This window comes from Sinohyriopsis cumingii, chromosome 17 (genome assembly GCF_028554795.1).
Source record: "Sinohyriopsis cumingii isolate HCF-2022 chromosome 17, ASM2855479v2, whole genome shotgun sequence".
Lineage (NCBI taxonomy): Eukaryota > Metazoa > Mollusca > Bivalvia > Unionida > Unionidae > Sinohyriopsis > Sinohyriopsis cumingii.
In genome coordinates this window covers 24,495,648-24,520,188 of record NC_142977.1, presented here as the reverse complement: position 1 = coordinate 24,520,188, position 24,541 = coordinate 24,495,648, and the positions used below count along the sequence as shown (strand labels likewise).

The 24,541-nt window shown below is 40.0% G+C and overlaps 10 non-coding genes across 10 annotated transcripts; all 10 read left to right on the top strand.

Moving 5' to 3' along the window:
* Positions 1 to 1,235: 1,235 nt before the first annotated feature.
* LOC149778239 (U1 spliceosomal RNA) lies at positions 1,236 to 1,399 on the top strand. Its single transcript, XR_016415954.1, has one exon. It is a non-coding gene; the product is annotated as a U1 spliceosomal RNA (small nuclear RNA).
* A 1,469-nt stretch (positions 1,400 to 2,868) lies between these two features.
* LOC149778238 (U1 spliceosomal RNA) lies at positions 2,869 to 3,032 on the top strand. The gene has a single exon (XR_016415892.1). It is a non-coding gene; the product is annotated as a U1 spliceosomal RNA (small nuclear RNA).
* A 1,467-nt stretch (positions 3,033 to 4,499) lies between these two features.
* Positions 4,500 to 4,663, top strand: LOC149778237 (U1 spliceosomal RNA). Its single transcript, XR_016415891.1, has one exon. It is a non-coding gene; the product is annotated as a U1 spliceosomal RNA (small nuclear RNA).
* A 1,473-nt stretch (positions 4,664 to 6,136) lies between these two features.
* Positions 6,137 to 6,300, top strand: LOC149778236 (U1 spliceosomal RNA). Its single transcript, XR_016415890.1, has one exon. It is a non-coding gene; the product is annotated as a U1 spliceosomal RNA (small nuclear RNA).
* Positions 6,301 to 7,777: 1,477 nt separating this feature from the next.
* Positions 7,778 to 7,941, top strand: LOC149778235 (U1 spliceosomal RNA). Its single transcript, XR_016415889.1, has one exon. It is a non-coding gene; the product is annotated as a U1 spliceosomal RNA (small nuclear RNA).
* Positions 7,942 to 9,436: 1,495 nt separating this feature from the next.
* Positions 9,437 to 9,600, top strand: LOC149778234 (U1 spliceosomal RNA). Its single transcript, XR_016415887.1, has one exon. It is a non-coding gene; the product is annotated as a U1 spliceosomal RNA (small nuclear RNA).
* A 1,449-nt stretch (positions 9,601 to 11,049) lies between these two features.
* Positions 11,050 to 11,213, top strand: LOC149778233 (U1 spliceosomal RNA). Its single transcript, XR_016415974.1, has one exon. It is a non-coding gene; the product is annotated as a U1 spliceosomal RNA (small nuclear RNA).
* A 1,483-nt stretch (positions 11,214 to 12,696) lies between these two features.
* LOC149778232 (U1 spliceosomal RNA) lies at positions 12,697 to 12,860 on the top strand. Its single transcript, XR_016415886.1, has one exon. It is a non-coding gene; the product is annotated as a U1 spliceosomal RNA (small nuclear RNA).
* A 1,495-nt stretch (positions 12,861 to 14,355) lies between these two features.
* On the top strand, positions 14,356 to 14,519 carry LOC149778231 (U1 spliceosomal RNA). The gene has a single exon (XR_016415885.1). It is a non-coding gene; the product is annotated as a U1 spliceosomal RNA (small nuclear RNA).
* Positions 14,520 to 21,581: 7,062 nt separating this feature from the next.
* Positions 21,582 to 21,741, top strand: LOC149778230 (U1 spliceosomal RNA). The gene has a single exon (XR_016415979.1). It is a non-coding gene; the product is annotated as a U1 spliceosomal RNA (small nuclear RNA).
* The last annotated feature ends 2,800 nt before the right edge of the window (positions 21,742 to 24,541 follow it).

Genomic DNA, 24,541 nt, shown 5'->3' with positions numbered 1-24,541 from the left:
TTGCCAGTATGTTTTCATGGGTCGGGAGTTCTTTCCGTTCATTTTTCTTCTCCCGGGTTCTTCCTCCACCATTTATATTGCCTGCCATGCATAGCCTATCTTGTGCTGAAAAATGGCATTAAACCCTACAACAAACAACTTTCAAAGAGCCATCTCACAACGAACGTGTGAAATATCTTTGAGTAACAGCGATCCAGCATATTTGTGAGAGAAAGAAAGGAAGAAAGAGAAATAAATGGAAACATGCTTACTGGATTCGACGAAAATCAAGTTTTATTTTCACAGAACTTCTCTGCAGTAGAGAGAGAGAGAGAGAGAGAGAGAGAGAGAAACAATATCTTCAAATAACAGGAACAACTTCGTTAATACAGCAAGCTTGTTGTCCTTATCAAAAGCAGTGACAGCTTCATCATAAGTCTCATTGTAGAGATCATCTGCATCACCAGTTACTTCTGTATCAGCAGCACTTTCAACAATCCAAAGCTTCTAGACTCGGAGTACGGCGAAGCGTAGCTGGCCAATCAGTGGCACAAAGATTTCAAATTTAATAAAACAGAGGAAACAAATAGTAGTATTCCTTTGACCTGACAAGTCGATTTGCAGTGGTTCATAGCAAAAGAGGTTGATGCACTGCAACCTCAAATTTATACCTGCATTTTTCATTTATGACACCAAGCGATCTTGCCAGTGCAAACACAATCCCTTTCCCTACGTAACAGTTCGGGAAAGCATTGTGTACTAAACAGCTGGATGTGATTGACCATAGTTCTTGCTAGACGACTATTGCTATTTCACTGTCAACTTGCTGTGAAGTAACTATGGGAGGTCAATGGCTGATATCAGTTTCAAGAACAAGACAAGCCCGAAACGCGGAATTGAAAAATGTATCCATATATTTAATTAAAAAACCATAATAGCTGAAAAATACGCACCGTTGCCTCAAGTTAAGAAATTTGCCAGGGGCCAATATACGAAACTATCCCCTGCCGTCCGAGCAAACCTATATAGCATATATCCACCGTAAAAGAAACTGAAATTGCAAATAAAGGACTATTTGAAGACATTTCAGTTACTTTTGTAATGTTGAAACATAAGCTATAAAGTTATTCGGAATACTAAGACATCAGCAGTACCATGGCCCTGAATCGTTTTAATTTATTTTCATTACTTAGAGGCACACTTCCTACTCCAGACACAAATGTCAGTTGATAAACGTCAGTAAACGTCAAGAAATCATACTTACCTGGACCAGGGAGTACCGTGATCAGCTGAGCGGTTTCCCCAGGATGAGGCCTTTCCATTGCACTTCGGTTGGGCTGAAACCTGCGATCACCCCAAATGTGGGTGACTCGGGGTCGTTATTTATTAGTGTGGGGGTCTGCGTTCGCGCTAACCCCTGATAATTCAATTAAAAATAACCAATAATCACAAGCTTAGGACAAAATTAGTCTGGATGTCTCTGATTAGCACGTGCCAATCGATAATGTTATTATTTCTTACACTGCTCTTTCAAGGGGTGGGTACCCCGGGTGGTCTAAATAGCCCACCATTACGGATCGCGGCCATCTCACCTGTCTGCGTGTGTTTGAGTTTCGGATTTGGCCCATGTGGTTATCAGAGAAAGCTTGCCAGTATGTTTTCATGGGTCGGGAGTTCTTTCCGTTCATTTTTCTTCTCCCGGGTTCTTCCTCCACCATTTATATTGCCTGCCATGCATAGCCTATCCTGTGCTGAAAAATGGCATTAAACCCTACAACAAACAACTTTCAAAGAGCCATCTCACAACGAACGTGTGAAATATCTTTGAGTAACAGCGATCCAGCATATTTGTGAGAGAAAGAAAGGAAGAAAGAGAAATAAATGGAAACATGCTTACTGGATTCGACGAAAATCAAGTTTTATTTTCACAGAACTTCTCTGCAGTAGAGAGAGAGAGAGAGAGAGAGAGAGAGAGAGAGAGAGAAACAATATCTTCAAATAACAGGAACAACTTCGTTAATACAGCAAGCTTGTTGTCCTTATGAAAAGCAGTGACAGCTTCATCATACGTCTCATTGTAGAGATCATCTGCATCACCAGTTACTTCTGTATCAGCAGCACTTTCAACAATCCAAAGCTTCTAGACTCGGAGTACGGCGAAGCGTAGCTGGCCAATCAGTGGCACAAAGATTTCAAATTTAATAAAACAGAGGAAACAAATAGTAGTATTCCTTTGACCTGACAAGTCGATTTGCAGTGGTTCATAGCAAAAGAGGTTGATGCACTGCAACCTCAAATTTATACCTGCATTTTTCATTTATGACACCAAGCGATCTTGCCAGTGCAAACACAATCCCTTTCCCTACGTAACAGTTCGGGAAAGCATTGTGTACTAAACAGCTGGATGTGATTGACCATAGTTCTTGCTAGACGACTATTGCTATTTCACTGTCGACTTGCTGTGAAGTAACTATGGGAGGTCAATGGCTGATATCAATTTCAAGAACAAGACAAGCCCGAAACGCGGAATTGAAAAATGTATCCATATATTTAATTAAAAAACCATAATAGCTGAAAAATACGCACCGTTGCCTCAAGTTAAGAAATTTGCCAGGGGCCAATATACGAAACTATGCCCTGCCGTCCAAGCAAACCTATATAGCATATATCCACCGTAAAAGAAACTGAAATTGCAAATAAAGGACTATTTGAAGACATTTCAGTTACTTTTGTAATGTTGAAACATAAGCTATAAAGTTATTCGGAATACTAAGACATCAGCAGTACCATGGCCCTGAATCGTTTTAATTTATTTTCATTACTTAGAGGCACACTTCCTACTCCAGACACAAATGTCAGTTGATAAACGTCAGTAAACGTCAAGAAATCATACTTACCTGGACCAGGGAGTACCGTGATCAGCTAGGCGGTTTCCCCAGGATGAGGCCTTTCCATTGCACTTCGGTTGGGCTGAAACCTGCGATCACCCCAAATGTGGGTGACTCGGGGTCGTTATTTATTAGTGTGGGGGTCTGCGTTCGCGCTAACCCCTGATAATTCAATTAAAAATAACCAATAATCTCAAGCTTATGACAAAATTAGTCTGGATGTCTCTGATTAGCACGTGCCAATCGATAATGTTATTATTTCTTACACTGCTCTTTCAAGGGGTGGGTACCCCGGGTGGTCTAAATAGCCCACCATTACGGATCGCGGCCATCTCACCTGTCTGCGTGTGTTTGAGTTTCGGATTTGGCCCATGTGGTTATCAGAGAAAGCTTGCCAGTATGTTATCATGGGTCGGGAGTTCTTTCCGTTCAGTTTTCTTCTCCCGGGTTCTTCCTCCACCATTTATATTGCCTGCCATGCATAGCCTATCTTGTGCTGAAAAATGGCATTAAACCCTACAACAAACAACTTTCAAAGAGCCATCTCACAACGAACGTGTGAAATATCTTTGAGTAACAGCGATCCAGCATATTTGTGAGAGAAAGAAAGAAAGAAAGAGAAATAAATGGAAACATGCTTACTGGATTCGACGAAAATCAAGTTTTATTTTCACAGAACTTCTCTGCAGTAGAGAGAGAGAGAGAGAGAGAGAGAGAGAGAGAGAGAAACAATATCTTCAAATAACAGGAACAACTTCGTTAATACAGCAAGCTTGTTGTCCTTATCAAAAGCAGTGACAGCTTCATCATAAGTCTCATTGTAGAGATCATCTGCATCACCAGTTACTTCTGTATCAGCAGCACTTTCAACAATCCAAAGCTTCTAGACTCGGAGTACGGCGAAGCGTAGCTGGCCAATCAGTGGCACAAAGATTTCAAATTTAATAAAACAGAGGAAACAAATAGTAGTATTCCTTTGACCTGACAAGTCGATTTGCAGTGGTTCATAGCAAAAGAGGTTGATGCACTGCAACCTCAAATTTATACCTGCATTTTTCATTTATGACACCAAGCGATCTTGCCAGTGCAAACACAATCCCTTTCCCTACGTAACAGTTCGGGAAAGCATTGTGTACTAAACAGCTGGATGTGATTGACCATAGTTCTTGCTAGACGACTATTGCTATTTCACTGTCAACTTGCTGTGAAGTAACTATGGGAGGTCAATGGCTGATATCAGTTTCAAGAACAAGACAAGCCCGAAACGCGGAATTGAAAAATGTATCCATATATTTAATTAAAAAACCATAATAGCTGAAAAATACGCACCGTTGCCTCAAGTTAAGAAATTTGCCAGGGGCCAATATACGAAACTATCCCCTGCCGTCCGAGCAAACCTATATAGCATATATCCACCGTAAAAGAAACTGAAATTGCAAATAAAGGACTATTTGAAGACATTTCAGTTACTTTTGTAATGTTGAAACATAAGCTATAAAGTTATTCGGAATACTAAGACATCAGCAGTACCATGGCCCTGAATCGTTTTAATTTATTTTCATTACTTAGAGGCACACTTCCTACTCCAGACACAAATGTCAGTTGATAAACGTCAGTAAACGTCAAGAAATCATACTTACCTGGACCAGGGAGTACCGTGATCAGCTAGGCGGTTTCCCCAGGATGAGGCCTTTCCATTGCACTTCGGTTGGGCTGAAACCTGCGATCACCCCAAATGTGGGTGACTCGGGGTCGTTATTTATTAGTGTGGGGGTCTGCGTTCGCGCTAACCCCTGATAATTCAATTAAAAATAACCAATAATCACAAGCTTAGGACAAAATTAGTCTGGATGTCTCTGATTAGCACGTGCCAATCGATAATGTTATTATTTCTTACACTGCTCTTTCAAGGGGTGGGTACCCCGGGTGGTCTAAATAGCCCACCATTACGGATCGCGGCCATCTCACCTGTCTGCGTGTGTTTGAGTTTCGGATTTGGCCCATGTGGTTATCAGAGAAAGCTTGCCAGTATGTTTTCATGGGTCGGGAGTTCTTTCCGTTCATTTTTCTTCTCCCGGGTTCTTCCTCCACCATTTATATTGCCTGCCATGCATAGCCTATCCTGTGCTGAAAAATGGCATTAAACCCTACAACAAACAACTTTCAAAGAGCCATCTCACAACGAACGTGTGAAATATCTTTGAGTAACAGCGATCCAGCATATTTGTGAGAGAAAGAAAGGAAGAAAGAGAAATAAATGGAAACATGCTTACTGGATTCGACGAAAATCAAGTTTTATTTTCACAGAACTTCTCTGCAGTAGAGAGAGAGAGAGAGAGAGAGAGAGAGAGAGAGAGAGAGAGAAACAATATCTTCAAATAACAGGAACAACTTCGTTAATACAGCAAGCTTGTTGTCCTTATCAAAAGCAGTGACAGCTTCATCAGAAGTCTCATTGTAGAGATCATCTGCATCACCAGTTACTTCTGTATCAGCAGCACTTTCAACAATCCAAAGCTTCTAGACTCGGAGTACGGCGAAGCGTAGCTGGCCAATCAGTGGCACAAAGATTTCAAATTTAATAAAACAGAGGAAACAAATAGTAGTATTCCTTTGACCTGACAAGTCGATTTGCAGTGGTTCATAGCAAAAGAGGTTGATGCACTGCAACCTCAAATTTATACCTGCATTTTTCATTTATGACACCAAGCGATCTTGCCAGTGCAAACACAATCCCTTTCCCTACGTAACAGTTCGGGAAAGCATTGTGTACTAAACAGCTGGATGTGATTGACCATAGTTCTTGCTAGACGACTATTGCTATTTCACTGTCGACTTGCTGTGAAGTAACTATGGGAGGTCAATGGTTGATATCAGTTTCAAGAACAAGACAAGCCCGAAACGCGGAATTGAAAAATGTATCCATATATTTAATTAAAAAACCATAATAGCTGAAAAATACGCACCGTTGCCTCAAGTTAAGAAATTTGCCAGGGGCCAATATACGAAACTATCCCCTGCCGTCCGAGCAAACCTATATAGCATATATCCACCGTAAAAGAAACTGAAATTGCAAATAAAGGACTATTTGAAGACATTTCAGTTACTTTTGTAATGTTGAAACATAAGCTATAAAGTTATTCGGAATACTAAGACATCAGCAGTACCATGGCCCTGAATCGTTTTAATTTATTTTCATTACTTAGAGGCACACTTCCTACTCCAGACACAAATGTCAGTTGATAAACGTCAGTAAACGTCAAGAAATCATACTTACCTGGACCAGGGAGTACCGTGATCAGCTAGGCGGTTTCCCCAGGATGAGGCCTTTCCATTGCACTTCGGTTGGGCTGAAACCTGCGATCACCCCAAATGTGGGTGACTCGGGGTCGTTATTTATTAGTGTGGGGGTCTGCGTTCGCGCTAACCCCTGATAATTCAATTAAAAATAACCAATAATCTCAAGCTTAGGACAAAATTAGTCTGGATGTCTCTGATTAGCACGTGCCAATCGATAATGTTATTATTTCTTACACTGCTCTTTCAAGGGGTGGGTACCCCGGGTGGTCTAAATAGCCCACCATTACGGATCGCGGCCATCTCACCTGTCTGCGTGTGTTTGAGTTTCGGATTTGGCCCATGTGGTTATCAGAGAAAGCTTGCCAGTATGTTTTCATGGGTCGGGAGTTCTTTCCGTTCATTTTTCTTCTCCCGGGTTCTTCCTCCACCATTTATATTGCCTGCCATGCATAGCCTATCTTGTGCTGAAAAATGGCATTAAACCCTACAACAAACAACTTTCAAAGAGCCATCTCACAACGAACGTGTGAAATATCTTTGAGTAACAGCGATCCAGCATATTTGTGAGAGAAAGAAAGGAAGAAAGAGAAATAAATGGAAACATGCTTACTGGATTCGACGAAAATCAAGTTTTATTTTCACAGAACTTCTCTGCAGTAGAGAGAGAGAGAGAGAGAGAGAGAGAGAGAGAGAGAGAGAGAGAGAAACAATATCTTCAAATAACAGGAACAACTTCGTTAATACAGCAAGCTTGTTGTCCTTATCAAAAGCAGTGACAGCTTCATCATAAGTCTCATTGTAGAGATCATCTGCATCACCAGTTACTTCTGTATCAGCAGCACTTTCAACAATCCAAAGCTTCTAGACTCGGAGTACGGCGAAGCGTAGCTGGCCAATCAGTGGCACAAAGATTTCAAATTTAATAAAACAGAGGAAACAAATAGTAGTATTCCTTTGACCTGACAAGTCGATTTGCAGTGGTTCATAGCAAAAGAGGTTGATGCACTGCAACCTCAAATTTATACCTGCATTTTTCATTTATGACACCAAGCGATCTTGCCAGTGCAAACACAATCCCTTTCCCTACGTAACAGTTCGGGAAAGCATTGTGTACTAAACAGCTGGATGTGATTGACCATAGTTCTTGCTAGACGACTATTGCTATTTCACTGTCAACTTGCTGTGAAGTAACTATGGGAGGTCAATGGCTGATATCAGTTTCAAGAACAAGACAAGCCCGAAACGCGGAATTGAAAAATGTATCCATATATTTAATTAAAAAACCATAATAGCTGAAAAATACGCACCGTTGCCTCAAGTTAAGAAATTTGCCAGGGGCCAATATACGAAACTATGCCCTGCCGTCCGAGCAAACCTATATAGCATATATCCACCGTAAAAGAAACTGAAATTGCAAATAAAGGACTATTTGAAGACATTTCAGTTACTTTTGTAATGTTGAAACATAAGCTATAAAGTTATTCGGAATACTAAGACATCAGCAGTACCATGGCCCTGAATCGTTTTAATTTATTTTCATTACTTAGAGGCACACTTCCTACTCCAGACACAAATGTCAGTTGATAAACGTCAGTAAACGTCAAGAAATCATACTTACCTGGACCAGGGAGTACCGTGATCAGCTAGGCGGTTTCCCCAGGATGAGGCCTTTCCATTGCACTTCGGTTGGGCTGAAACCTGCGATCACCCCAAATGTGGGTGACTCGGGGTCGTTATTTATTAGTGTGGGGGTCTGCGTTCGCGCTAACCCCTGATAATTCAATTAAAAATAACCAATAATCTCAAGCTTAGGACAAAATTAGTCTGGATGTCTCTGATTAGCACGTGCCAATCGATAATGTTATTATTTCTTACACTGCTCTTTCAAGGGGTGGGTACCCCGGGTGGTCTAAATAGCCCACCATTACGGATCGCGGCCATCTCACCTGTCTGCGTGTGTTTGAGTTTCGGATTTGGCCCATGTGGTTATCAGAGAAAGCTTGCCAGTATGTTATCATGGGTCGGGAGTTCTTTCCGTTCAGTTTTCTTCTCCCGGGTTCTTCCTCCACCATTTATATTGCCTGCCATGCATAGCCTATCTTGTGCTGAAAAATGGCATTAAACCCTACAACAAACAACTTTCAAAGAGCCATCTCACAACGAACGTGTGAAATATCTTTGAGTAACAGCGATCCAGCATATTTGTGAGAGAAAGAAAGGAAGAAAGAGAAATAAATGGAAACATGCTTACTGGATTCGACGAAAATCAAGTTTTATTTTCACAGAACTTCTCTGCAGTAGAGAGAGAGAGAGAGAGAGAGAGAGAGAGAGAGAGAGAGAGAGAGAGAGAGAGAGAGAGAGAGAAACAATATCTTCAAATAACAGGAACAACTTCGTTAATACAGCAAGCTTGTTGTCCTTATGAAAAGCAGTGACAGCTTCATCATACGTCTCATTGTAGAGATCATCTGCATCACCAGTTACTTCTGTATCAGCAGCACTTTCAACAATCCAAAGCTTCTAGACTCGGAGTACGGCGAAGCGTAGCTGGCCAATCAGTGGTACAAAGATTTCAAATTTAATAAAACAGAGGAAACAAATAGTAGTATTCCTTTGACCTGACAAGTCGATTTGCAGTGGTTCATAGCAAAAGAGGTTGATGCACTGCAACCTCAAATTTATACCTGCATTTTTCATTTATGACACCAAGCGATCTTGCCAGTGCAAACACAATCCCTTTCCCTACGTAACAGTTCGGGAAAGCATTGTGTACTAAACAGCTGGATGTGATTGACCATAGTTCTTGCTAGACGACTATTGCTATTTCACTGTCGACTTGCTGTGAAGTAACTATGGGAGGTCAATGGCTGATATCAATTTCAAGAACAAGACAAGCCCGAAACGCGGAATTGAAAAATGTATCCATATATTTAATTAAAAAACCATAATAGCTGAAAAATACGCACCGTTGCCTCAAGTTAAGAAATTTGCCAGGGGCCAATATACGAAACTATGCCCTGCCGTCCAAGCAAACCTATATAGCATATATCCACCGTAAAAGAAACTGAAATTGCAAATAAAGGACTATTTGAAGACATTTCAGTTACTTTTGTAATGTTGAAACATAAGCTATAAAGTTATTCGGAATACTAAGACATCAGCAGTACCATGGCCCTGAATCGTTTTAATTTATTTTCATTACTTAGAGGCACACTTCCTACTCCAGACACAAATGTCAGTTGATAAACGTCAGTAAACGTCAAGAAATCATACTTACCTGGACCAGGGAGTACCGTGATCAGCTAGGCGGTTTCCCCAGGATGAGGCCTTTCCATTGCACTTCGGTTGGGCTGAAACCTGCGATCACCCCAAATGTGGGTGACTCGGGGTCGTTATTTATTAGTGTGGGGGTCTGCGTTCGCGCTAACCCCTGATAATTCAATTAAAAATAACCAATAATCTCAAGCTTATGACAAAATTAGTCTGGATGTCTCTGATTAGCACGTGCCAATCGATAATGTTATTATTTCTTACACTGCTCTTTCAAGGGGTGGGTACCCCGGGTGGTCTAAATAGCCCACCATTACGGATCGCGGCCATCTCACCTGTCTGCGTGTGTTTGAGTTTCGGATTTGGCCCATGTGGTTATCAGAGAAAGCTTGCCAGTATGTTATCATGGGTCGGGAGTTCTTTCCGTTCATTTTTCTTCTCCCGGGTTCTTCCTCCACCATTTATATTGCCTGCCATGCATAGCCTATCTTGTGCTGAAAAATGGCATTAAACCCTACAACAAACAACTTTCAAAGAGCCATCTCACAACGAACGTGTGAAATATCTTTGAGTAACAGCGATCCAGCATATTTGTGAGAGAAAGAAAGAAAGAAAGAGAAATAAATGGAAACATGCTTACTGGATTCGACGAAAATCAAGTTTTATTTTCACAGAACTTCTCTGCAGTAGAGAGAGAGAGAGAGAGAAACAATATCTTCAAATAACAGGAAAAACTTCGTTAATACAGCAAACTTGCTGTCCTTATGAAAAGCAGTGACAGCTTCATCAGAAGTCTCATTGTAGAGATCATCTGCATCACCAGTTACTTCTGTATCAGCAGCACTTTCAACAATCCAAAGCTTCTAGACTCGGAGTACGGCGAAGCGTAGCTGGCCAATCAGTGGCACAAAGATTTCAAATTTAATAAAACAGAGGAAACAAATAGTAGTATTCCTTTGACCTGACAAGTCGATTTGCAGTGGTTCATAGCAAAAGAGGTTGATGCACTGCAACCTCAAATTTATACCTGCATTTTTCATTTATGACACCAAGCGATCTTGCCAGTGCAAACACAATCCCTTTCCCTACGTAACAGTTCGGGAAAGCATTGTGTACTAAACAGCTGGATGTGATTGACCATAGTTCTTGCTAGACGACTATTGCTATTTCACTGTCGACTTGCTGTGAAGTAACTATGGGAGGTCAATGGCTGATATCAGTTTCAAGAACAAGACAAGCCCGAAACGCGGAATTGAAAAATGTATCCATATATTTAATTAAAAAACCATAATAGCTGAAAAATACGCACCGTTGCCTCAAGTTAAGAAATTTGCCAGGGGCCAATATACGAAACTATCCCCTGCCGTCCGAGCAAACCTATATAGCATATATCCACCGTAAAAGAAACTGAAATTGCAAATAAAGGACTATTTGAAGACATTTCAGTTACTTTTGTAATGTTGAAACATAAGCTATAAAGTTATTCGGAATACTAAGACATCAGCAGTACCATGGCCCTGAATCGTTTTAATTTATTTTCATTACTTAGAGGCACACTTCCTACTCCAGACACAAATGTCAGTTGATAAACGTCAGTAAACGTCAAGAAATCATACTTACCTGGACCAGGGAGTACCGTGATCAGCTAGGCGGTTTCCCCAGGATGAGGCCTTTCCATTGCACTTCGGTTGGGCTGAAACCTGCGATCACCCCAAATGTGGGTGACTCGGGGTCGTTATTTATTAGTGTGGGGGTCTGCGTTCGCGCTAACCAATGATAATTCAATTAAAAATAACCAATAATCACAAGCTTAGGACAAAATTAGTCTGGATGTCTCTGATTAGCACGTGCCAATCGATAATGTTATTATTTCTTACACTGCTCTTTCAAGGGGTGGGTACCCCGGGTGGTCTAAATAGCCCACCATTACGGATCGCGGCCATCTCACCTGTCTGCGTGTGTTTGAGTTTCGGATTTGGCCCATGTGGTTATCAGAGAAAGCTTGCCAGTATGTTTTCATGGGTCGGGAGTTCTTTCCGTTCATTTTTCTTCTCCCGGGTTCTTCCTCCACCATTTATATTGCCTGCCATGCATAGCCTATCCTGTGCTGAAAAATGGCATTAAACCCTACAACAAACAACTTTCAAAGAGCCATCTCACAACGAACGTGTGAAATATCTTTGAGTAACAGCGATCCAGCATATTTGTGAGAGAAAGAAAGGAAGAAAGAGAAATAAATGGAAACATGCTTACTGGATTCGACGAAAATCAAGTTTTATTTTCACAGAACTTCTCTGCAGTAGAGAGAGAGAGAGAGAGAGAGAGAGAGAGAGAGAGAGAGAGAGAGAGAGAGAAACAATATCTTCAAATAACAGGAACAACTTCGTTAATACAGCAAGCTTGTTGTCCTTATCAAAAGCAGTGACAGCTTCATCATAAGTCTCATTGTAGAGATCATCTGCATCACCAGTTACTTCTGTATCAGCAGCACTTTCAACAATCCAAAGCTTCTAGACTCGGAGTACGGCGAAGCGTAGCTGGCCAATCAGTGGCACAAAGATTTCAAATTTAATAAAACAGAGGAAACAAATAGTAGTATTCCTTTGACCTGACAAGTCGATTTGCAGTGGTTCATAGCAAAAGAGGTTGATGCACTGCAACCTCAAATTTATACCTGCATTTTTCATTTATGACACCAAGCGATCTTGCCAGTGCAAACACAATCCCTTTCCCTACGTAACAGTTCGGGAAAGCATTGTGTACTAAACAGCTGGATGTGATTGACCATAGTTCTTGCTAGACGACTATTGCTATTTCACTGTCGACTTGCTGTGAAGTAACTATGGGAGGTCAATGGCTGATATCAGTTTCAAGAACATGACAAGCCCGAAACGCGGAATTGAAAAATGTATCCATATATTTAATTAAAAAACCATAATAGCTGAAAAATACGCACCGTTGCCTCAAGTTAAGAAATTTGCCAGGGGCCAATATACGAAACTATCCCCTGCCGTCCGAGCAAACCTATATAGCATATATCCACCGTAAAAGAAACTGAAATTGCAAATAAAGGACTATTTGAAGACATTTCAGTTACTTTTGTAATGTTGAAACATAAGCTATAAAGTTATTCGGAATACTAAGACATCAGCAGTACCATGGCCCTGAATCGTTTTAATTTATTTTCATTACTTAGAGGCACACTTCCTACTCCAGACACAAATGTCAGTTGATAAACGTCAGTAAACGTCAAGAAATCATACTTACCTGGACCAGGGAGTACCGTGATCAGCTAGGCGGTTTCCCCAGGATGAGGCCTTTCCATTGCACTTCGGTTGGGCTGAAACCTGCGATCACCCCAAATGTGGGTGACTCGGGGTCGTTATTTATTAGTGTGGGGGTCTGCGTTCGCGCTAACCCCTGATAATTCAATTAAAAATAACCAATAATCTCAAGCTTAGGACAAAATTAGTCTGGATGTCTCTGATTAGCACGTGCCAATCGATAATGTTATTATTTCTTACACTGCTCTTTCAAGGGGTGGGTACCCCGGGTGGTCTAAATAGCCCACCATTACGGATCGCGGCCATCTCACCTGTCTGCGTGTGTTTGAGTTTCGGATTTGGCCCATGTGGTTATCAGAGAAAGCTTGCCAGTATGTTTTCATGGGTCGGGAGTTCTTTCCGTTCATTTTTCTTCTCCCGGGTTCTTCCTCCACCATTTATATTGCCTGCCATGCATAGCCTATCTTGTGCTGAAAAATGGCATTAAACCCTACAACAAACAACTTTCAAAGAGCCATCTCACAACGAACGTGTGAAATATCTTTGAGTAACAGCGATCCAGCATATTTGTGAGAGAAAGAAAGGAAGAAAGAGAAATAAATGGAAACATGCTTACTGGATTCGACGAAAATCAAGTTTTATTTTCACAGAACTTCTCTGCAGTAGAGAGAGAGAGAGAGAGAGAGAGAGAGAGAGAGAGAGAGAGAGAGAGAGAGAGAGAGAGAGAGAAACAATATCTTCAAATAACAGGAACAACTTCGTTAATACAGCAAGCTTGTTGTCCTTATCAAAAGCAGTGACAGCTTCATCATAAGTCTCATTGTAGAGATCATCTGCATCACCAGTTACTTCTGTATCAGCAGCACTTTCAACAATCCAAAGCTTCTAGACTCGGAGTACGGCGAAGCGTAGCTGGCCAATCAGTGGCACAAAGATTTCAAATTTAATAAAACAGAGGAAACAAATAGTAGTATTCCTTTGACCTGACAAGTCGATTTGCAGTGGTTCATAGCAAAAGAGGTTGATGCACTGCAACCTCAAATTTATACCTGCATTTTTCATTTATGACACCAAGCGATCTTGCCAGTGCAAACACAATCCCTTTCCCTACGTAACAGTTCGGGAAAGCATTGTGTACTAAACAGCTGGATGTGATTGACCATAGTTCTTGCTAGACGACTATTGCTATTTCACTGTCAACTTGCTGTGAAGTAACTATGGGAGGTCAATGGCTGATATCAGTTTCAAGAACAAGACAAGCCCGAAACGCGGAATTGAAAAATGTATCCATATATTTAATTAAAAAACCATAATAGCTGAAAAATACGCACCGTTGCCTCAAGTTAAGAAATTTGCCAGGGGCCAATATACGAAACTATGCCCTGCCGTCCGAGCAAACCTATATAGCATATATCCACCGTAAAAGAAACTGAAATTGCAAATAAAGGACTATTTGAAGACATTTCAGTTACTTTTGTAATGTTGAAACATAAGCTATAAAGTTATTCGGAATACTAAGACATCAGCAGTACCATGGCCCTGAATCGTTTTAATTTATTTTCATTACTTAGAGGCACACTTCCTACTCCAGACACAAATGTCAGTTGATAAACGTCAGTAAACGTCAAGAAATCATACTTACCTGGACCAGGGAGTACCGTGATCAGCTAGGCGGTTTCCCCAGGATGAGGCCTTTCCATTGCACTTCGGTTGGGCTGAAACCTGCGATCACCCCAAATGTGGGTGACTCGGGGTCGTTATTTATTAGTGTGGGGGTCTGCGTTCGCGCTAACCCCTGATAATTCAATTAAAAATAACCAATAATCTCAAGCTTAGGACAAAATTAGTCTGGATGTCTCTGATTAGCACGTGCCAATCGATAATGTTATTATTTCTTACACTGCTCTTTCAAGGGGTGGGTACCCCGGGTGGTCTAAATAGCCCACCATTACGGATCGCGGCCATCTCACCTGTCTGCGTGTGTTTGAGTTTCGGATTTGGCCCATGTGGTTATCAGAGAAAGCTTGCCAGTATGTTATCATGGGTCGGGAGTTCTTTCCGTTCAGTTTTCTTCTCCCGGGTTCTTCCTCCACCATTTATATTGCCTGCCATGCATAGCCTATCTTGTGCTGAAAAATGGCATTAAACCCTACAACAAACAACTTTCAAAGAGCCATCTCACAACGAACGTGTGAAATATCTTTGAGTAACAGCGATCCAGCATATTTGTGAGAGAAAGAAAGGAAGAAAGAGAAATAAATGGAAACATGCTTACTGGATTCGACGAAAATCAAGTTTTATTTTCACAGAACTTCTCTGCAGTAGAGAGAGAGAGAGAGAGAGAGAGAGAGAGAAACAATATCTTCAAATAACAGGAACAACTTCGTTAATACAGCAAGCTTGTTGTCCTTATCAAAAGCAGTGACAGCTTCATCATAAGTCTCATTGTAGAGATCATCTGCATCATCAGTTACTTCTGTATCAGCAGCACTTTCAACAATCCAAAGCTTCTAGACTCGGAGTACGGCGAAGTGTAGCTGGCCAATCAGTGGAACAAAGATTTCATATTTAATAAAACAGAGGAAACAAATAGTAGTATTCCTTTGACCTGACAAGTCGATTTGCAGTGGTTCATAGCAAAAGAGGTTGATGCACTGCAACCTCAAATTTATACCTGCATTTTTCATTTATGACACCAAGCGATCTTGCCAGTGCAAACACAATCCCTTTCCCTACGTAACAGTTCGGGAAAGCATTGTGTACTAAACAGCTGGATGTGATTGACCATAGTTGTTGCTAGACGACTATTGCTATTTCACTGTCAACTTGCTGTGAAGTAACTATGGGAGGTCAATGGCTGATATCAGTTTCAAGAACAAGACAAGCCCGAAACGCGGAATTGAAAAATGTATCCATATATTTAATTAAAAAACCATAATAGCTGAAAAATACGCACCGTTGCCTCAAGTTAAGAAATTTGCCAGGGGCCAATATACGAAACTATCCCCTGCCGTCCGAGCAAACCTATATAGCATATATCCACCGTAAAAGAAACTGAAATTGCAAATAAAGGACTATTTGAAGACATTTCAGTTACTTTTGTAATGTTGAAACATAAGCTATAAAGTTATTCGGAATACTAAGACATCAGCAGTACCATGGCCCTGAATCGTTTTAATTTATTTTCATTACTTAGAGGCACACTTCCTACTCCAGACACAAATGTCAGTTGATAAACGTCAGTAAACGTCAAGAAATCATACTTACCTGGACCAGGGAGTACCGTGATCAGCTCACGCGTAACCTCAGCCAAAACAGAGTAGTTCTCAAAATCATTTTGAGTTAACATTCCACGTTCATTTAAAATGTATCGCCGTTGTGAAGTGAACGTCGCAAACTATGTCAACAGTGATGTTTATCTTCGTACAGTACGAATTGAGGGTCGTATGTCTCGAGAAGATGCGCTCAGGAAACTGGAACTTGCTGGTGTAGAGATTACTGACCTTGAAGGGTTTTATAGAGAAGGTGAAAACACCCCATGGCATGCTGTTCTCCGTTCGCAAGAGAAAGCAAAAGGAGTTACCGGAGACGGTATTAAATACATCGCAAATCTCATAATTGATCTTAGAGTACACTGGCTGCCCCTTTTTGTCAATGATAATAACATCAAAGAGGTCCTGAAGGAATATGGACAGATTCTCGAGATAACTAGGGACAAAACCATTATATCCAAGGACAAGATGATCGAAAATGGCACTAGGATAGTCAAACTTCGCACCACAGAATTTGACAGCCGGAACATACCAGACATTGTGTCACTTGGAATGTGTGGGATGCTGATCACCATGAAAGGGCGCCCCCCCAATTTGTCTTAGATGCCGTCAATCAGGTCATTTACGTAAAGACTGTCCCGAGAAAGGTGCAAGTTATGCATCTATAGTAAACAGTGAAAGACATGTTGTCCCCCAGCCACCTGCATCACGCGAAACAACACAACCTAAACCATCAACATCAGCAGCGCCGATATCTACAGAGAGGAGTACAGTTGATCACCCCACCGCCTCCGCCTCTTCGAATGCTTCAGAAGTGGCGGAGGAGGGAGTATCAACCCAAAATGATGAGAAAGCTGTAGCCCCAGAAAATACAGAGGAGGGACCTAAATCATCGGATAAGAGAGAACTATTTGACTTGGACACATACACGTGGCAAGTGGTCACGTCCAAGAGGTCCAAAAAAAACCACAATGAAGAAGATTCACATATGGACGTGCAAACTTCTTAATGTTGGAATACGCCCTGCTGAGGTATGTGAGAAAGAAACTGGAACGCCCACGGACAATGGAGGCTATCAAATGGACCGGGCACATATACGGACAGTACAATGGACAAGGAATAAGTTTAACGGACTAAATATTTCAGGATGTTTCCTGGTTATAAGTTCTTATTTCCAAAATATCAGGTTTGTTCTCATTCTCCATTATACTTTGTCACATTCAAATTATCATCTTTCTTCATCTCATAGTTCATATATTTCGTCCATAACACTTTATTACTTAATTATATACCCACCCCTATTATGTTATTGTTCAGTAAGTCAATTCTGGTTACGAATAGTATCACCATATACAATGAACTCTACTCATCTCGAGCTCAGACTGACTCGCTCCGTACACCTAGAGTATACAGAGCAGCCCTATCTCACGTGCATGAACGATTTTTAACTTATTCTGGACATGCCAACCCAATAACAAATAACATGAGTACAATTAACGTCCTTACATTAAACAGCAATGGCCTTCGAACCAACACGGATCGAAAACTATACGAGATTAGAAACTTGGTATCTTCACATCATATTGACCTTGTATTTCTACAAGAAACCCATGTAGAAAAAAGAACCCTTACTTCAAAAATTCAAGAGAAATTGCAATGTTGTTGTGCCATATGGAGTTTTGGCTCGAGTCGTTCATCTGGAGTTGCTATTATTAATTTTAATCCTAACATAACTTTTCTAAAATATGAAACTGATTTTGACGGTAGAATAATTTGCGCTGACTTTCAATTTAATGATATAACATATCGGGCCATAAATATATATGCCCCCATCCCTGATTCGGAGAAAAGTGAATTTTTTACTTCATTATTCACATATTTAACGGGACAACACAATCTCATTCTAGCAGGAGACTTCAATTGTGTCCTCAACTCTAACCTTGACCGGGTAGGAAATCTAACTAATTACAGCGACAAGTCCGTGCAAGCATTAAAATCTCTTATATCTAACTTTAAACTAATTGACACATTTCGCAAACTGAACCCCTCATCAAAAATGTACACATGGTATCGAAATACACTAGACCAATCATTACCACTGTTAGCGAGCAGACTTGATCGACTGTATGTTTCTAAAAACATAGCAAATTTCATCATTAATTCGACAATCGTTAACTTCACTCAATCTGACCACGATGCAGTAATTTTAAGTATAGCATACAACTCATCAATATCATATGGTACCGGTTACTGGAAATGCAATAACTCGCATTTAAAACATACCACATTAAAAACTCTCATTACGGACCTAATTCAGAGAGAACTAAGACATCATAACATTACACTAGAATATTGGGATGAGCTAAAACTCAAACTTAAAGAAGAAATCATTCGATATTCCAAACAACTTTTGAAAATTAAGAACTCGGCAATTAAATCATTGAAGAAAGACTACCAATATCTAAGACAGAAATATGATTTATCCAATAATGAAGAACTTCTCTTTCAACTACAAGAACTCCGAATGTCTATTAAGGAATTGCAAAACGAAAAATATGTAGGATCAGTCATTAGGAGCAAAGCAAAAATTTTAGATAATAACGAAAGACCGAGCCAATTCTTTTTTCAATTAGAAAATAAGAAGGGTTCCCAGAAAACTATCACTGAAATTGAGTATAATAACGTGACCTATAACTCAAGTGTTGATATTTTAAACTGTTTTAAAACGTTTTATTCAAATCTTTTTACCCCTGAATCAATTGATGAAGATTTATCTGAAGAATTCTTAACTGGGTTACCTCAGTTAAACGCTGAGGATAACCAATTCCTCATTGGATCAATTACTAAAGCAGAAATTTGGAAATCTTTAAATACGATGGAGCCAAATAAATCACCTGGACCAGACGGTCTCACAAAAGAGTTTTACGTCACGTTCTTTGAATGTTTAGGCGACACATTAGTCCGTTTATATAATTTGATCTTTGAATCAAACACTCTGTCTGATTCACAAAAACTATCTTACATTACGTTACTATGTAAGGACCCTCAAAATTCAAATAATATGAAAAATTGGAGACCTATCTCCCTATTAAATTTAGACTACAAAATTCTATCTAAAGTTATTACTAATCGACTTGGAAATGTCATGTCCAAAATAATACACATGGATCAAACATGTGGAGTTAAAGGTCGATCTATATTTGACAATGGTCACCTTATACGAAATATCTGTGACTACATAGAACAAAAAGAATTATCATGTGCATTTATATCCTTAGATCAAGAAAAGGCATTTGATAGGGTTAATTATCAATTTATGTTAAAAACATTGGAATCATTCGGGTTTCATCCTGATTTTATTAAATGGATTTCAATTTTCTACACTGATGTTAGTTCATCAGTTATAGTCAACAATTATATTTCGGACCCCTTTTTAATATCAAGAGGAGTTCGTCAAGGTTGCAGTCTTTCCCCCCTTCTATATGTAATAGTGTACGAGCCTTTTGCAATCAAAATTCGAAACGACCCAGAAATTATAGGTATTAAGGTGCCTGGTGCAGCAGAGGCCTGTAAGATCTCTCTCTACGCGGATGATAGTACAGGTTTCTGTTGCACGGACAAATCGATCGAACGGTATTTATTTTGGTCTCGCATGTACGATCGCGCTTCTGGTGCTAAGGTAAATTACAGCAAATCCAACGGCATGTTCATGGGTAAATGGCGTAACCGCAGTGATCACCCCTTTGGCATTTCTTGGATCGACAAACAAAAAATTGTAGGGTTTCATTTTGGCAATGATGTAAGTCACGATGATCACTGAATAAAAATGTTACTAAGCTTATGAATACACTATTACTATGGAAACGTAGAAATTTACCTCTCATTTCTAAATCCCATGTTATTAACCTTTTAGCTTGCAGCAAAATTTGGTATACTGCAACCGTGGCTAATCTACCTAAACACTATGAAATTTTAATAAATAGGAATATCTTCACATTTTTGTGGAATTCTAAATTTGAACCGCTTGCTAGAGCCGTATGTATCAACCCCCTATACGACGGGGGTTTAAACATCACCCATTTGAAATGTAAAATCCAAGCAATACGTATACAACATATACAAAAATTACTCGACGATGAGTATTCAGCCAAATGGAAAGATTTTGCAAGGTATTGGATCGGTTTACAATTAAGGTCTTTCAACCCTAATTTAGGCCTTAACAAATTTACTCATACGCTATATGTACCTGAATTTTATCAAAAATGTATGACCATTTTCAAAACATTTCTTGAAAATAATCCTGATCTCGAGTTTGGTCATGTCCCCACAAAATATTTTTATCAACGACAGTTACAAATCTATGTTCTTGAACCCAAAATAACCAAATTATACGATTTAAATTTCGGCAACATTTGGAAAAATTTGCATAATAAATTTTTAGACCCCATCACTAGAGATGTGTGTTTTAAAATAATACATGATATTTTACCCGTTAACTACAACATGTTCTTAAAGAAGATTTCCAAATCTAAGTTATGCACTTTTTGCGGTGACATTGAAACGACTGATCATTTATTCTTCGAATGCAAGTTAATACTCCCCTTACAACAGCTAATTATCAAATGGTTGAAAACACTTTCAAGAAACTCCTTCAATACCTTTTATACATTCCTTAAATTCGGTCTTATCCCGAATGGGGCCTCGTTCCCGGAACCTGAATTCGAGGACTTGTGCCTTTTATTATGCGCTGAATATAAATATGCCATATGGATTAAACGTGTACGAGCATATTATTATAAAGAAGTGGTAACCAGCAACACCTTGTTATCCTTCTTTCTCTCAAGATTAAAATGTAGAATCAGAACTGACTATTCCAGGCTTAACTTGGTTCATTTTATAGACAAATGGTGCTTAGCTGGATTATTCTGTTCTCTATTCAATTTTGAATTAGTAATTGACATAAGTCTAGAATAATACAACATACCTTTCATATTAGATAAATCCAATTATATATACTTTGAGGATTTCTTCGCAGCTCTCACTACACAGCCCTGCTGTAACCATGTTTTAATCCACGTCTACCGGTATGCACGTTTAGTTTAGTAATACTTCCAGCCGCACGTGCTAACATTCTGCATTTCATCCCACGAGCTTTTACAGCAATTCACTTGTCAAACAGGTTTACAAGAGGTATAGTGCTTAAATCACTTTGAATACATCTTGCATTTACAATAATATAATGTCGGTTATATTACAAACTAATTTATAATTTCAATATTTCCATCTCTGTATGAAATTATTATATGACTGACAAACGATATATATATATATGTACATGTGTGGCATACAAATGTATTATGTATAATTGTATTTATTTATTTCATTTTTTTTTTCTTCACCTAGGAGATATGCGTTCAACAATTTTGTACGTTCTTGTACATATAAGCGATTTTAAATGCATGCATGGTAAGTGTGCACGTCAACGTGTATGTATGTGTCTGTGTGTTTAGGCTTGAACGGATGAGTGGGAAGAACATGTATGGGTGAAGATTGTAGTATAGGATTCGCTTATATATTTTAACATGTAAATACTGAATAAAAATTTTATGAAAAAAAAAAAAAAGGTTTCCCCAGGATGAGGCCTTTCCATTGCACTTCGGTTGGGCTGAAACCTGCGATCACCCCAAATGTGGGTGACTCGGGGTCGTTATTTATTAGTGTGGGGGTCTGCGTTCGCGCTAACCCCTGATAATTCAATTAAAAATAACCAATAATCACAAGCTTAGGACAAAATTAGTCTGGATGTCTCTGATTAGCACGTGCCAATCGATAATGTTATTATTTCTTACACTGCTCTTTCAAGGGGTGGGTACCCCGGGTGGTCTAAATAGCCCACCATTACGGATCGCGGCCATCTCACCTGTCTGCGTGTGTTTGAGTTTCGGATTTGGCCCATGTGGTTATCAGAGAAAGCTTGCCAGTATGTTATCATGGGTCGGGAGTTCTTTCCGTTCATTTTTCTTCTCCCGGGTTCTTCCTCCACCATTTATATTGCCTGCCATGCATAGCCTATCTTGTGCTGAAAAATGGCATTAAACCCTACAACAAACAACTTTCAAAGAGCCATCTCACAACGAACGTGTGAAATATCTTTGAGTAACAGCGATCCAGCATATTTGTGAGAGAAAGAAAGGAAGAAAGAGAAATAAATGGAAACATGCTTACTGAATTCGACGAAAATCAAGTTTTATTTTCACAGAACTTCTCTGCAGTAGAGAGAGAGAGAGAGAGAGAGAGAGAGAGAGAGAGAGAGAGAGAGAGAGAGAAACAATATCTTCAAATAACAGGAACAACTTCGTTAATACAGCAAGCTTGTTGTCCTTATCAAAAGCAGTGACAGCTTCATCATAAGTCTCATTGTAGAGATCATCTGCATCACCAGTTACTTCTGTATCAGCAGCACTTTCAACAATCCAAAGCTTCTAGACTCGGAGTACGGCGAAGCGTAGCTGGCCAATCAGTGGCACAAAGATTTCAAATTTAATAAAACAGAGGAAACAAATAGTAGTATTCCTTTGACCTGACAAGTCGATTTGCAGTGGTTCATAGCAAAAGAGGTTGATGCACTGCAACCTCAAATTTATACCTGCATTTTTCATTTATGACACCAAGCGATCTTGCCAGTGCAAACACAATCCCTTTCCCTACGTAACAGTTCGGGAAAGCATTGTGTACTAAACAGCTGGATGTGATTGACCATAGTTCTTGCTAGACGACTATTGCTATTTCACTGTCGACTTGCTGTGAAGTAACTATGGGAGGTCAATGGCTGATATCAGTTTCAAGAACAAGACAAGCCCGAAACGCGGAATTGAAAAATGTATCCATATATTTAATTAAAAAACCATAATAGCTGAAAAATACGCACCGTTGCCTCAAGTTAAGAAATTTGCCAGGGGCCAATATACGAAACTATCCCCTGCCGTCCAAGCAAACCTATATAGCATATATCCACCGTAAAAGAAACTGAAATTGCAAATAAAGGACTATTTGAAGACATTTCAGTTACTTTTGTAATGTTGAAACATAAGCTATAAAGTTATTCGGAATACTAAGACATCAGCAGTACCATGGCCCTGAATCGTTTTAATTTATTTTCATTACTTAGAGGCACACTTCCTACTCCAGACACAAATGTCAGTTGATAAACGTCAGTAAACGTCAAGAAATCATACTTACCTGGACCAGGGAGTACCGTGATCAGCTAGGCGGTTTCCGCAGGATATCCGGCCAAGACAAAGTAGATCAAAGAATTCTTTTGAAGTGAAACTTCAAAGTTTACCGCTTTGGAATATGTATCGCCGTGTTGAAATCAACATCTCAAGGTATGTGAATTCGGATGTGTGTCTTCGTACACTACGAGTGGAAGGACGAATTTCTCGGGAGGAAGCGCTTCGCAAACTTGAAGCTGCGGGTGTTACTATTTCTGACATCGAAGGTTTATATAGAGAAGGGGAAAATGCCCCATGGAATGCTGTGCTCAAGTCCCAAGAGAAGGCAAAAGGCGTGACCGGTGACGGCATTAAATATATTGCTAACCTAATAATTGACCTCAGAATACACTGGCTGCCCCTGTTTGTCAATGATATTGTTATCAAGGAAGTTCTAAAGGATTATGGGGAGATCCTTGACATAAGCAGAGACAAGACAATTATAAACAAGGACACAATGATTGAAAACGGTACAAGGATAGTGAAACTCCGGACCACAGAATTCGATTGCAGGAATATTCCCCACATCGTGTCGCTTGGCATGTGTGGTATGCTTATAACAATGAAGGGCCGCCCCCCACTTTGCCTGAGATGTCGTCAGTCGGGGCACCTCCGAAAAGACTGCCCAGAGAAAGGTGCTAGCTATGCTGCAGCAGTGAATAATAAAGGACACGTTGCCCAACAACCACCTGCACCAAGCACATCAACCCAAGCAACGACACAGGAACCTTTAACACCAGCAGCCCCTGCGTCGACAAACAGCAAACCAATTGATCACCCCACCACCCCCACCCCCTTGGACGCCTCCCACGGGGCGGAAGAGGAAGTAGCGACCCAAACACAAGAGAAAGCAACAGTACCGGATGACAATGATGAAGATGACTCGAATCAACCCAGACCACAAGAAAAAAGAGAATTGTTTGACCTAGATTCGTGCACGTGGCAGGTAGTCACGTCTAAAAGATCAAAAAAGTCTCGTCTTGAGGAGGATTCAAGTATGGATGTGCAAAATTCTTAATTTGGATTACACTACAGTAACTGTGTAATAAAGAAATCGGAACGCTCACGGACAATGAATATAATCCAATGGACCGGGCATATACAAGGACAGTAAAATGGACAATGAATAAGCATAACGGACTAAATATTTCAGGACTTTCCCTGGTTATACGTTCTATTACAGGTTTGTTCTTTTACTTAATCATAATTTTTCATTCTCTTCAAATGTACAATATCCTTCATATCATCCTTATCTATTTCATAGCACATACAACATT